At 35.4% G+C, this 15,957-nt stretch overlaps 1 protein-coding gene across 1 annotated transcript in view; it reads left to right on the top strand.

Moving 5' to 3' along the window:
• The window catches only part of prkd1 (protein kinase D1), a 61,378-nt gene extending 60,927 nt beyond the window's left edge, over nucleotides 1-451 (top strand). The window contains exon 19 of the mRNA XM_065288301.2: nucleotides 1-451. This exon is cut by the window's left edge and continues 591 nt beyond it. The gene's annotated coding sequence lies outside the window, so the exon portion shown is untranslated.
• Nucleotides 452-15,957: the final 15,506 nt, after the last annotated feature.

Here is a 15,957-nt window from a genome sequence, read left to right as displayed (position 1 = left end):
AAACACTAACTTATATGATCTTTGGAAATGATTCTGCTTTGAAAGTTGGTTAATGCCACTGTAATTTTGTGCTGACCATTGCATCAGTGGATATAACTTCGCAAATATAGCAGAGAGCATTTATAGCTTTCGTGGTATTGTGTTTATGTGCTTTTGAAAGTACCGTGTGAGTGCGTGCGTGTGTGTGAGTTTTTTGGGGCCTGTTTTGTTATACAGTAGTTTTCTGTGCACTTTCAAGACAACAAAGCAACACTGCCTGTGGACTGGACGTCTCTCCCTTTGCTTTCTTCAGAGATGGAACAATAAAGTACAGCTGGTAGACAAACAGTGTTATGTGAGTTTCAGTGTTTCTTCAATGTTGCCTTTAAGTGAAGACCTCAAGGGTAAAACCCATGTATGTACAATTATTTATTCACCAGAAGCTCTGTATTAAAAGGCTGATTAAAGGATTTTACCACAATGTTTACTCTTTTATTATCTTCAATGTGCGCAAATTGGTTTTTGGGGTTGTGAAGGCGCATACGTGGCGTAAAAGCATGCATGCGATGTGTATTTGGCACGCTGCTGGGTTTATGGTCATATCGAGTACAGGTTGTCTGGTGTCCTCGTGAGTTGTGCCTAATCAACAGAGGGCGCTATTTGCTTATGCAGCATTAAAGCCTGTGCAAAACCATTCTCAGTTAAAACACGTCTTAGAGACGACTAAAATACATGAACGTTTTACAAAACACTGACTGTGTTTGGAAAAACCTCACAGTAATGTAGTAGATTTGGCTAATAATTGTATTACCCAGAGTTTTTAATAATACGGTAGGCTTAAAACAATTTGAAATGAGACTAGATTAGATTAAAATGCAGATTTGTAAAATAATTTTTATTATATTTTAAACATTTATATATTAGAATATAATAAAAAAATATAAACAGCTACAACTCGTAATTGTATTTTTCTAGCTCATCCCTGAACGCATTTATCAAGACAACAGATAATATTCATGACATTTAGACTTTCTTCGTTTCTCAAAAAAAAAAAAAAAATTTAATTTGTAAAAAATCCATTCTGAAACACCAGCAGGTCTTTATGAATCATTTGCTTTGGCCTATTTCTGGACAAGTTTGGAGAGATGACGAGCTCATGCTGAAAGGAAGAGATAAATCTTACAGATGGGCAGTCTATCGAGTTACGCATGATTTGAGTCTGTTTTCTCTCAACCAAACTCCTCCCCACTACACACAGAGATAAAGAATAGTAGTGCAGGTGTTACATTTATACGACAACCACTTAAATTATAACAAAAAAAGGAAAAAGTTTTGTATCAATAAAGTCATATCCAATTTAAACATAAACTTGATTCGAAACAAAAGCAATAATAATAATAATAATACATTTATCATTATTAATCATTTTAATATTAATATTATTAATATTGTATAATAGTAATAATAATAATGTATTAATCAAACAGTTTAAATCTGAGTAACAAAGTTAACTATTATTTACACGACGGAAAACTTTAAACGAATAAAAAGATTACATTTACATTTTTAATATTAGATGAAAAAATGTTCACTCTCAAAATATATTGAATTGCCGCTTTTAATATAAACGAATTTTCACAAATGTTAATTATTAACAGCTTATTCCATGAATTTTCCAGACAAAATAAGCAACATGATCATGTAATTTGAAGCAAGTAATACGAACGAATTAAGTGTAGGCCTAGTCATGCCTTAGTAAATTTCTTATTAACACATTTTTCTTTTTGCTCACGATCTAACTGCTGGAGTTGCACATGTTTTCCAGAGAATGCGTACTTGGGGGAAAATAGTTAGTATGCAAATGAAGAATCACAGCTTTGACAGTGAGTAACCATATGTTCTGCAATTGCATATTTTGAAGAAAGAGAGAGACAGAGATATATCCTGAAAGGATTGTTGCCGTAGTAACTCGTTTTGTTCCTCATCCTGGCTGCGTTGGCACAGACAATTTCAGCAAAAGGAAAACAAATATAATAGTTTCGCACGTCTGAATTATTTGGTTCTGTCAGACAAAACACGCAAATATTTTCCCCGATTCCGTGTTGAGCTACAAACATGAAACCAGACGGTGCAAAAAAAAATAGCCGAATAAATGACTTTTCATTTTTACGTGTCAAATAGCTTTTTCTTTCACTGTTTCTGTGCGTACCTACGATATAGCCTACGTTTTAAACAGAAATATAAAACCTACTTATACGTGTTAAATAACCGTGTAAATTCTGCTAAGCCTATTTAATATTTATCTGTATTTTATTAGTCATATTTAATCGAATTTTTTGTTACAGGACTGACTAAAAAGCGGCTTAAGGGCGGGTTATATCTGACTATATGGCAATAGCTCTGTGTTGAGCGCGTGGCAGGTAGTTGTCTGTATGTGCGCAGACTATCTTTCCCATCAACATACAACTGAACATTAACCTAAAGATGAATGATATTAGATGTTTTTTTTTCTTTTAACATAATTTTCACATTTTGACATTTACAAAAACATTAAGATGCTGGATAAGATTTAAAGTCCTGTCTTTATAATATAAACAAAATGTTGTCTCGGTCATACAGTGGGTTGAATATAATTTCTCCTCAAAATGTCGTTAATTTTAATAGAAAAAAATAATTTGCATCAACATAAATAAGCATATATGAAAAGATGGATGAAATAAAATAAAAAATACAGACTACCTAAAATATCCAGGATTTAAAATGGGTATATTTAAACTACATGCTATACAGTATAAAAAGCGTAGACTATAGTGCTTATTTATCTTTATTTAAAAAATTAAGATGAATGAAATGAATGAATTTTTTTTAAAGATATGATCGGTTGATTACAGACTTTTTTGGCAGCCAGGTGCACAATATTTAAGTGAGGCACTAGAGGACGCTAAAACAGAAACTAATGTAGACATATTAGACAATGGCTGTGGTAAATATTAAAGTAGGCCTATATTCAGGTAAAACTACAAATTAATAAGAAATATAAACGAAAAACGATATTTAAAACTTAAGAATATTTTAAGAAATAATTGGAATTAAATTGATAATAAACCATCTGTAATCTTCATTTACATTTTTGATCATATTACATAATACATTTTGTGTTTACACTCAATATGTGAGTTTTGTAATAGTGAATTTATAGTCCAAAACTTGACTAAACACATGTCAGAAACGTTGCACTTATAGACTAAACATGGACTGAATGTTGAAATTACTCTTCTGTAAAACTTTATTTTTCACTTAAAATATATGTTCCTCTTCCGAATTTCTCCACTGGGAAGTTGTTCAGCTGACGAATTAGACTAGCTAAATATTATGATAACCTTTTCCATACTAATTTGTAGTGCAGCCTGCACATATGTCAGGATCAACATCAATTACAGAGCAACATTTCAAGTGCATGGTTCAGAGAAATGTCAGGGAGTTAGTGAAGGGGAACGTAGGGTTTTGGGGTGAAGTAGGGGTTTGAGGGGCAGCATATGACACCCAATGTGTCACAGTAGTTATTATGTTGCATCATCTTTACTATTTTTTGTCCTTTCCATACTATCATATCTTTAATGTGAATGTGATGTAATAATGACCAATGTAAGGTAACACATACTTGGAATGTGACCATGCATACCTGTCCCAGTGGGTAGTGAACACACGCACTGCAAGTTGTGAACAGACACACACCCAGTCGCAACCTGACAGGAGACTTAAACCGGCAACCCTTAGTTCACTCGTGAACACACACACACACACCTGGGGCAGCGATCACTGCAGCGCCAAGGGAGCAATTGGGGTTAAGGTGCCTTGCTACCCGCCGGCCATTAGACTCTTCCCACTCAAATGCGTTCATGTTTTTGTCATTTCTGGCAGTTGTTTGTGCAATAAATAAGAGGCTCATGCAATATCGGTCATCTGGCAGCCTAGCTAGCAAAGAAACCAAAATAGCCCTTGTTGCTCCACACAACAACTCATGTTTCTAAATTAGGTTATTCTGGATTGATGGATCCCACAAGCTGTCTCTCTGTGGTTGGAACTCAATAGTTGGCACTCTTGTATTGCACCTAAAGGGTTTACGGCGGAAGTGATGCTCGACTCTGTTTCCGCCCAATGAAAACCATGCCCCAAACAAATCACCACGCCTTCATATTAGCTGTTGGACGGACCTTCGCTCTGCTGGGATGGAGCAGAATGGATAGATTCTCCGCATGTTTTCGTGCTATGGGGTGGAGATAAGAAGGATTACAGGCTTGGCAGAGGGTGATGGTGAAGAGATTAGAAGTCTTCCTCTGCGCAGCAGGGCAATTTTGTACGGCTGCAGCTGGCGAGGCTGCTGGTCAGTTTTAACTCCATTTGAAAATATCTCTGGTGTGCAGATGATAGCTCTGCACTTGACTGATTTTCAATATGGTATAGAAAGCATATACTGTACAAAGCCTACAGTACCTGTAGTAGTGTGCATTTTAAAATAAAGGAGCAGTCTAAATGCAGGTCGGTTACTGATGATAGCTGCTGTATAATTTCAATCCATTCTGTACACTGTAAATGTTAAAAGATTTCTTAAACAAAAGCTATGTATATATATCACACTGCCAAGTTTTAAGAGTTTAAGTTTCATATGCCACCGCAGCTTTACTCTTAATTGTGTAAAGCCACAGCTGGGTTTAAAGAGAACTTAACATGCATTCCTTTATTCAAACATGTGCACCTGATTAGTGACAAGCTCCTAAGACCAGCTGCAAGCATGCCATTATGTAATCCTGGTGGGTCTTAATGTTAGTCATGGCACTAGTCATGAGCATATGCTTAGATATGCCTCAGTTTAAAGATTCATGACAAAGTAATTCATAGCATTTATTTACTGAAGACAACTGAGCAGCATGTTGATCAATTAACACTTTCAGTACCAAAAAGTACACTTTCAGTACACTTTTTGTTTGTTTCGGGTGCTCTACACAAAACTGGCATTTTATATTAAAAGGTGCATACTATAATCGTTGACAAGTGTGGGCAAGGGTTAAGTACCACACATGTAGAGACAATACAGCCAAAATATTTTGGCTAGATCTTTGCTGATTCACAGTCAACTACAGATCAGTGGTACATATACTGCAAAAAGTTGAGTTAACCTTTAGAGCTGTGGTTCTCAAACGGGGGGTTGCGAGATGATGTTTGGGGGGCCCCAGTTTCACGACTTTTTATAAAATAGGCTACATTCATTTTTCATCATCAAACTGTACCGTTCAATGTTTTGTTTAATTCAAATTATAAGTTTATGATTGTTTGTGTTATAAAGGTTTTTGGGGGTACAAAGGGATGCACCCTACATGCGGGCGAGGGGGGGTTGCACGCCAAAAACTTTAACATTATAAGAAATAAAAATAATCAACACATTCACTAGTCCAGTTAGGATTGACAAGCTTGCTTGATACAGGTGAAAATGTCAGAGCACATCATCCATCATTGTTTAACAGTTTATATACATTTTTTATAGTTTACATTAAAGGATTAGTCCATTTTCTTAAAAAATGTTGATGTCTTTCTTTGTTCAGTCGAGAGGAAATTATGTTTTTTGAGGAAAACATTCCAGTATTTTTCTCATTTTAATAGACTTTAATGGACCCCAAAACTTAACACTTAAAGGGATAGTTCGGCCAAAAATTATATTTAACCCATGATTTACTCACCCCCAAGCTGTCCGAGTTGCATATGTCCATCGTTTTTCAGACAAACACATTTTCGGATATTTTAGAAAATGTTTTAGATCTTTCAGTTGATTAAATGTGAAGTTATGGGGTCCACGACCTTTAAGTCCAAAAAAGTGCATCCATCCTTCACAAAATAAATCCAAACGGCTGCAGGATGATAAACAAAGGTCTTCTGAGGGTAATCCGCACGGTGTTGTTGTAGAAATATCCATATTTAAAACTTTATTAACGAAAATAAATACCTTCCGGTAGCACCGCCATCTTAGACTCCTCTGTATTCAGGAGAGAGTATTAGCGTAGTGTACGCACTTTTCTTAGTGACGTATGACAAATTCGGAGGGCGGGGGCACAGAGCAACAGCAGAGTAGCCTCCGTAGGCTGCGTAAGCTCTCATCCTGAATGTGGACGCGACTAAGATGGCGGCGCTACCGGAAGGTAGTTATTTTAGTTTATAAAGTTTTAAATATGAATATTTCTCTGTTTGGATTTATTTTGTGAAGGATGGACGCACTTTTTTTGGACTTGAAGGTCGTAGGCTATGGTTGGACCCCGTAACATTACATTTAATCAACTGAAAGATCTAAAATATTTTCTAAAATATCCGAAAATGTGTTTGTCTGAAAAACGATGGACATATGCAACTCGGACAGCTTGGGGGTGAGTGGGGGTGGGTTTAATATCATTTTTGGCCGGACTAACCCTTTAACTCAACACTGAACAGTTTTTTCAACTGAGTTTCAAAGGACTAAACGTTTTCAAACGAGGCATAAGGGTGTTATCAAACAATTGTAATTTTTGACACGAAAAATAAAAAATATGTACTTTTAAACCAGTTTTAAAAAAAGACATCAACATTTTGGATGACATGGTGGTGAGTAAATTATCTGGATTTTTTTAAAGAAAATTGACTAATCCTTTAACCTGAGTTAATTTATGATGTCAACATTAAATACTATTTAAAGAGAAAAGTGATTAAAACATTCTTATTAAAGGAAAACTGAGAGAAATCTGATTGAAAAACTTTGTTAAATGTCCTGTGCAACTTAATATGCTTTTGCTTGTAAGCTAATTATCATTTAATTTGGGTTGCAGTGAAGCTGGGCTCTGTAAAATAAACTAAAAATTTACTTTGTATTTTGACACTTATTATTATACTTTAAAACATTTAAAACATTAACCAACTGGGTAATTGTGAAAAAAAATGTTTGTCAATTTAGAGGAATTCTGAAATGAACACACTGTCAAAATAAATGTTCAAAAATGGATTTTTGCTGTCCCTGGGGCGGTGCCTATAAAAAATGACATCACTTACAGAGTCCATATTAGCACCTCAGAGGTACAAATTGGTACCAAATGTATACATAACTGTCCCTTAGTGGAACATATATTAGGACCTCTTTGAAGGGAACTGCCCCAGTGACAGCTTGGGATCCTTTTATAACTTTTTTTGACAGCGCTGAAGGCAGTGCAGGCCTGGCACCACGAGGAGGCAAAATGGGGCATTGCCCCCTCAGATCTAAATTTATTGCAAGGTTTAAAAAACAAGGCTTTACAAAAAACATAACTAGGCCTAATTAAAACTGTATTGTATCTACAAGACTTACTGAAATAAAAATATAAAGAACATTTCTTCGTTGTCTTCTATTTATTTTATATGCAATAGGGCTACAGTGGCTAATGAAGTATAGATAAATAATCCCACTAAAAGATGATTGGACAGAATAACCAACAACATTATATTGTACCGTTCAATGTTTTGTTTAACTCAATTCTAAGTTTGAGATTGTTTTATGTCATGAAGGTTTTTGGGGGGCACAAAGGGATGCACCTTACACGTGGGGGGACTGGGGGGTTGCACGCCAAAAACTTGGCTGGATGAAATTTTTAATGGCTGCCTTTCGTGCTTGGTGTGTCTAATGTAACGCAGCTTAGTATGTTAGGTCAGCGGTAAGTCATGACTCGTGTTATTCTCAAAATAAAAATGTATGTAAAATGCAAAACTATTGTAACCTTAAATAATGGTAAAATGTACGATGGGGCGGTTTCCTGGACAGGGATTAGACTGGTCCTAGACAAAAAAAATGTAAGAGCTGTCCAAACTGACAACTACTTGAACTACTGAAATATCTTAAAATGCATCAGTGCCCTTTGTTTTGTCTCAAAATACACACAATTTTTGTTTTTAGTAAGGCATGTTTGTTAAAACTAGTTATATTTCCTAATTAAATTAAGACCTAGTCATGGATTAAGCTAATCCCTGTCTGGAAAACCACCCCATTATGTAATAAAATGTTAGTCTTTTGTGAGTGAGCTACGTTTTCCCCCATATATGTTTGTGTACAGGCAGGTGAACAGCACACAACCTGTAAAATTTAAATGATTATATATGGACAGGGTTTTATCCATCATTTATCCACGCTGTTATATGTGTTATGACTTATGATATGCGTTATGATATTAGTAGGGGACAATCGGTGCGAAATAACGCTAGACGAAAGTAGCAAAGCGTTTTTCTCCGAGCCCTGAAAACATTTGCATTCCGCACTATGGCAGCATCTTTAGCATGCAACCCTTGACAGAGCTGACAAATACCATGTTATTTTGTCACAGTTTCACACGTGTAGGTCCTGAAAGATGTTTTCATGTGTTACAGTACTAATCAATCTACAGGTTATTTAGTGCTGTAACACATCCTGAACTTTGCCTTCTCAGAGTTTTTCAAAATAAAAGTAAATTGGGTTTAAATGTCAGGAGTAACACTTGTTACTTTTGTCCCGCTGCTAATACTGTTGCATTATGTTGAAAATGTATATTGTTGTAATTTAATTTTATTTTATTTTAAAGTGCATACTGTTGAAAAAAAAATATTCTCAACAATTCAAGTTTGTACTGTCAAGTTGCTTTTGAATTTTTTTTAAAATGAAAATGTAATTTTATTATTTTTTGCAAAGATAAACAACAAAATATTGCCGTATTAACAAGGTCATAATCATGTTTATTTACTAAATACATGTGTAACACAAAAATTTATCTTGTTAGATTATACAATATAATTATACTAAAGTCATTTAATTTTGTTTAAAAATTCATCTCGTATAAATAGACCACACTTGTGAGTTACTGACCACAGCAAAAATATATCTCTGTCTAAAACATTATCTTTAAAAATTAAGTTTTTATGAAAAATTTTATTTTCGCTCCTTGAGCTACACTGCGTGTAAATCAATACATTTAATGCAAAAATCTAAAGATTTATTAAAATTATTATTTTTTAATCAAAATTTAAAGTTACAATTTTATTAGGGCTGCCAAAATATATTATGTGTATATATAAATACACACATACATGTATGAATTTAAGCAAAATGTTATATAGGTATATTTTTTATTATATTTATAATATAAAATATATGAAAACATATATAAATATACATGTAAATGTTTCTTAAATACACATCCATCCATCCACACATATATATATATATAAATAATTACAAATGCGCACACACATAAATTATGCAAAAAAAAAATTATAATCACTTTTAATCTTTAGACAACCCTAAATTTTATTAGTTTTGTCTGTTTGCTTAGCTGCGAAAATTGTGTTTTAGGAAATGCTGCGTTAAAAAATAATCGGAAAGCAAGTAGTGTATTTTTTTGTTTGAAGTTAAGCACCCTTAAAAATTTTATAATTTTTAATTATTTTAAAAGTACAATTATCAAACAAAACAGAAACTGACTTTAATTTTTTCCTATTTGGCATACATTGATAAAAAGCAGGACTGTACAGTGACTATTATCCAAACTAACTTCTAACACTCTAAAAATGCTGGGTTATTTTCAACCCAGCAATGGGTTAAAAAGGGACAAAACCCAGCCCGTTGGGTTGCAATTTAACTTATGCTGGATTGTTTCAACCAAACTGCTGGGTTGTTGTAACCCATTGTTGGGTCAAATATAAACATTTTCTGGTTTAATTTAACCCAACAGCTGGATTCGACCCTTTTTGACCCAACGTTCATGGGTTGTATAAAAAACAGCATTTCCAGAGTGTAGATTTAATGCATCTTGGATAAAAGCAAACAGGTGAAGATCCGTTAATCATTTTCAGGATGTACAAAATGAAACACATTGTAATGACATGACAGATGCTCGTCTATAAAAAATAATCTGTTGCTTTTGCAAGTATCATGTGACACTTCCAGAAGCTGGATGTCATTTGTCTTTCTACATGTTACCGGCTACGTGCAGTCTTTTGTGTTGACTGACAGCTAGTTGTTTTTCCCTTTTTTGTTCTGTCAGTTTTGTCTAAGGTCTAAAAGTTCTCAAACCTCTATTTGATAATTTGCCACATAAAGGATTGGAGTTTTGGAGGCAGTATTTCGTTTCTTCTCCACATTCCGCACAATTTTCTCTCAGTGCCCTATTGTTTTGTCATTCACTGCCCACAGTTAAAATAACGCACCTGACAAGCAATCTAACCACTCGGACCGAATTAGACATCATTCCTCAGAGACAAAAAAGCCTGTCTTTCTACAGTAGGCTCAAAATGTTCCTCTCAATTTTAGTCTCTGATGGTTTGGTCAGTGTGTTTTTCACTCTAAAGTGTTTACACCTATAAAATCACAAGAGTCTTGATAGTATGTAGGCAATCGTATTTACATTTACATGTTTAGGCATTCAACAGAAACATCTAGCATTGGGTCAAAAAGGGACAAATCCAGTTGTTGGGTTAAATTAACCCAGAAAGTGTTGAATTTGACTCAACACTGGGTTAAAACAACCCAACACAGGTCAAATTACAACTCAATGGGTTAGGATGTGTCCCTAACACTGGGTTTAAAATAACCCAGATGTTTTTAGAGCGGAAGCGACTTACAAAAGTGAGGAAAACAACATGAGGTTTATATAATATTACAGTAGGGGTGCGCGGGGCACAAACTAACGCAGGGTTAATTGTAACACGGACCGTTTACATTGTTGCACAAGGTTGGACAATTTGTTTTTCTGGATTTTTTTTCACACTGCCGCAAATTTATGGAAATGTATAATGTTTTTCAATAGAGTTATTGATAAAAGAGTGTTTTGGTGGCATGCAAGTACATTTTTTCATCATATGTTTTTTCGGTTTCTGAGTTAGGTGTGTAAGATACCAAATCCAATGCTATGTCATATTAATCAGTGTCTTGTTGACTAAAACGTTTTGAAATATGTCTGCAGCTCTTAATATTTTGACCCAGCGGGGTTAATTGTAACGCTGTGTTACAACTAACCCCTCAGCACTTACGATATGAAAACCGCTAACGTTAGCGCAATTCTTGCCGTTGTTTTAAATAGGCTACAAACGAATAATTGCTGGCTGCCAACAAAATAAATGTGCCTGTCTTATTAAAAATGTGTGTCAAAATTTATTTTTGTTCATATCTTTAATATTGATTGAATAAGGTCATGTCAAAGATTAAAATCATAATGAAATGAATGGCGAAAATCAGACTTTGATGCTCATTAGCTCAGAATTTGATTTTGAGACTGTAGTATGGTTTTTACAGACTCAGTCATATGTAAAAAGAAAATTTTGTCATAATTTTGCTGCTTTTTCTTACATATCTAGACATTTGTATCCATTTGTAATTGATCTATGGTTAGATGAGGGATGAATCGTGTAGATACCTGTCTATTATAGACAGATATATAAACAATATCCACTTCAAGTATATAGACAAAATAGTATTGAAATATTTGCCTGCAAACTTAATTTTTAGCAAGTGTTACAACTAACCCCCTGCCTGTTACAATTAACCCCACCTATGGGGTAAGTTGTAACGTTTGCACTTCTGTCACGTTTGGTGTTATTGTCCAAGAATGGTAAGTACTAGAAACAAACTTCAAATACAGAGATGTGTGTGTTGCTTGTGTAAAAATTGTATTAATTAAAATCAAATATTTTTTAAAGATTGAGCCAAAACCGAAAAGGGTTAGGTTGTGCCCCGCTCTACCCTACTGTAAAAAATAATGTCTGTAAAAAATAATGTCAAATCAACATATATTTTTATTAGCGCTGAGCAAAGATTAATCGCGATTAATCGCATACAAAATAAAAGTTTTTTTTGCATAATATATGAGTGTATGCTGTGTGTAATTATTGTGTATATATAAATATACACACATTCATGTATGTATTTAAGAAACATTTACATGTGTATATATATATATATATATATATATATATATATATATATATATATATATATATATATGTATATATATGATATATAAATAAATAAAAATTATGTATAAATAAAAAATGAAATGAATATATGCATGTGTGTGTGGTTAAATATAAATAATAATTACACACATATTATGCAAAAAATCACTTTTATTTTTTATGCGATTAATCGTGATTAATCTTTGCCCAGCACAAATTTTTATGTTACTTCACCTTACAAATTACGTAAAAAAATTTGTTTTATATAAGCTATTATCACAAGTCAAAAATAATAGGTTGAACTGCGTGCAAAACCAATTTGTTTTTTGTTTGTTTGTTTGTTTACAGTGTATTAACACAAAACATGCAGAAATAATAAAGCTGATCTGTCTGGCTACTTGCATAGGTTCTTCATTTATAACATTGTAAATCAAAACAAATAAAATACAAATGTGCAATCAAGGCGACAAACAATCTGATGTTTTGCCTGCATGTAAACAGTATTAACTTCAGTAAACAGCTATCAAATCCAAATACTTTAAGTACAAACACACACAAAAACAGATTTTTTTCATGCTATAAACAACATAACTGCACTCACGTTTCAATTTAGCATATCGTCTCAAAAGGACAAAGAACTTGGAGGTCATAATGAAGGGTATGTGCAGTGGTTGATTTGAAAGATTAGTAATTGTGCAAGCATCTCTCCAGCCACTGGCTGTTTTAATGAGTAAATATTAACAGTAATGGCATGCAATTTCCCGCGGCGGTGCTCACCTTGCTTTCGGTTACTCGCTATGGTGACATTGGCTTTGTTTAGTTGAGGCTGTGCCTTACATCACCTTGGTAACCATAATCATAAAAGCCCCCTAAGTGTGAAGGAGAAAATTAGAGTCCAAGCTTTAATAAGGGGTCTTATGATAAACCAATGTTCTACGGGATAAAATGAGAGGACTTTTTTATCCTTTCTCTCTCCGCGGATTTGAACATCATTTCAATGCTAGTCGGAAAAATTCAACATGACAGCACGACGACAAAATGTTCAAGTGGCATCATCTCTATTATGTCTTTAAATGTGTTTCAGGGACTTCTCGGCGCTAAGCAACTCCCGTAATACGGTCTTATTTTGATATTTCCAAAGGTCAACAGCCTACAGATACAGAGGCACGCATTGACAGCAAAGGTTAATTGAAATGAGTTGAACTTATTTTTGGTTATTAAATATCATGGCTGTCAGCGCCCGTAGGTTTGTACTTTAATTGTCCTTTCGACGAGCGTTCAGCAGATGAGATTGTCATCTGGTCACGCGGGTCTCAGAGGGTTATTCTGTACCCGTGTCCGATGCCCAACATATGTGATTCATTCCCTAACTTCATCCTGTCTGTGGCATTATGAAAGAGCTACACAGCGTGGGGCCAAATGCCCGACAAGTAGTGAGAGTGAGGAGCGAAGAAAAGGAGAAGAGAGCAAAGTTTACCTTCCACTTCAGTAACTCTGTAAAGGGCTGGAGATGAAAGGTGCTATTTGGTTAGTGGGACAAACTGAACCCTAATTCTGCTGTGAATGGTGCTGTTCATAGCTCTGCCTAAAGTTCCACACTTGTCTTAATGAGGCTGCATGTCCTGTCTGTCTATCTATCTATCTTGTCTATATCTTGTGTGTCTGTCTGTCTGTCTGTCTATCTTGTCTGTCTGGCTATCCTGTGTGCCTGTATGTCTGTCTGTCATATTGTATTTCCTGTGTCTGTCTGTCCGTCCATCTGCCCATACACCCAATCCATCCATCCATCTTGTTTGTCTGTCTGTCTGTCAATCTGTCCTGTCTGTCTGTCAATCTGTCTGTCTGTCAATCTGTCTGTCTATGTATCCTGTCTGTCTGTCCTGTTTGTCCGTCTAACTATGCTGTCTGTTGTGTCTGTCCCTACATCTGTCCAAACAGATGTTTGTCTGAAATGTTTCTATCTATCCATCCATCCATCCTGTCTGTCTATTTATCCTGTGTGTGTGTGTGTGTGTGCGCGTGTGTGTGCGTGTGTGTGTGTGTGTGTGTGTGTGTGTGTGTGTGTTGGTCTATGTGGTTTACGAGGACATGAATAGTGTATAATGACATGTTTATTATACAGACAGTGTCCCCATAAACGGAAAAGCTAAAAAAACATACTAAATGGTAGTTTTTCATAGATTAAAGACTGGCAACAGGTTTTTGTGACATTGGCGGGCTCTTTACCATGCATGAAAACACATTGCTCGCGTATCCTGTGCATTAGACGTGCCCATGTCTCGTCACATTTCATTGTTTCTATTTGTGCCATAAAAAGTCTCTCTCTCTTGATCCCTCTCCTCCTTTGTGACTAACAACTTTATCATAAGACGTCCCACATGACAGTTTCCCTGATTTCAGTCAGTTGAGCATATTTATAATATATATGAAATGAATGAAACGAGTTGGCACGCATATAGCGGCTGCAGTGCATAACAGAAGAGCAGTGCGTAGAAAAACACAGCAGCTGTCTTCTACGTTTCTATCAAAAACTAATTAAGTATAGTTTTTTATTTAAAATAAAAGCGATTACAAAGGAAATGTTTACTGTTCATTTTTTTATTTATTTATTGTATGGAAAAATCCCACTTAAAGAAACAGACCGCCATTACATTTTTCCTCTCGCGCACCCCCTGGTGGTAGCTCGCGTACCCCTGGGGGTGTGCGCACCACCCTTTGTTTAATCCATGATCTAACCTGTCTGTCTGTCTGTCTATCCATCTAACCTGTCTGTCTGTCTGTCTGTCTGTCTATCTATCAATCTATCCTGTTTGTGTGTGTGTGTGTTTGTGTGTCTGTCTGTCTGTCTATCTATCTATCTATCCTGTTTGTTTGTGTGTGTGTGTGTGTGTGTGTGTGTGTCTGTCTGTCTGTCTGTCTATCTATCTATCATGTCTGTCTATCTGTCTGTCTATATATCTATCTAACCTGTTTGTTTGTTTGTGTATCTGTCTGTCTGTCTATATATCATGTCTGTCCATCCATCCATCCATACATCCATCCTGTTTGTCTGTCTGTCTGTCTCATTCTGTCTGTTTTTATCCTGTCTGTCTGGAATTTTTCCATCCACTCATCCTGTCTGTTTGTCTGGCTTTCTGTCTATGTATCCTGTCTGTCTGTCTGTCTATCTATCCTGTCTATCCGTCTCTTCGGTCCATACACCAAACCCATCCATCCTTCCAACCATCAATCTATCTGACTTGTTTGTCTGTATGGAATTTTTTATCCATCCATCCATCCATCTGGTTTGTCCGAAATGTTTCTATCCGTCTGTCTGTCTGTCTCTTCATCCGTCCGTCTGTACATTTATCTATCTAACCTGTCTGTCTGTCTATCCATCTAACCTGTTTGTGTGTGTGTGTGTGTGTGTGTGTGTGTGTGTGTGTGTGTGTGTGTGTGTGTGTGTGTGTGTCTGTCTGTCTGTCTGTCTGTCTGTCTGTCTGTCTGTCTGTCTGTCTATCTATCTATCATATCTGTCTGTCTATCTATCTAACCTGTTTGTCTGTCTGTCTTTCTCTGTCTATCTGTCTGTCTAAATAGAGCTGCTTAACATTTATAAGAAAAAAAAATTCCAGCATGCATCACAAACAGTTTACCTTCCTGACATCAGTCTTAGTATGAAGACTCTAATTACAAAGTCACATGAAGTGAGCCGGTGTATTTCAAGCTTTAAGCACTGTCACATGGCTCAAAAATAGCTGCTGTTTGCGCAGTGTGACTGCGGGAATTTTACCTGTATTTCAGCATATCAAACACCTTTTCAAACCGCTGCTTTGACAAGTTCCCCGGCTGTCACCCTGGCTGAAGTGACTGTGGCAGTAGCTGTGTTAATAAACAGGGTTACTGGTTAGTAAATATTTGTTTCACATCTGAATTTGAGACTTTCTAGTTAAAATGTGTTTTCCTATTTTTAAAAAAATATTTACTTTTCAAGCACAACATTGAGTACATAACATGAACATACACCTTCAATAG

Source organism: Paramisgurnus dabryanus, chromosome 17, assembly GCF_030506205.2.
Source record: "Paramisgurnus dabryanus chromosome 17, PD_genome_1.1, whole genome shotgun sequence".
Lineage (NCBI taxonomy): Eukaryota > Metazoa > Chordata > Actinopteri > Cypriniformes > Cobitidae > Paramisgurnus > Paramisgurnus dabryanus.
The sequence above is the reverse complement of the archived record's forward strand: the minus strand, read 5'-3'. Positions and strand labels throughout refer to the sequence as shown.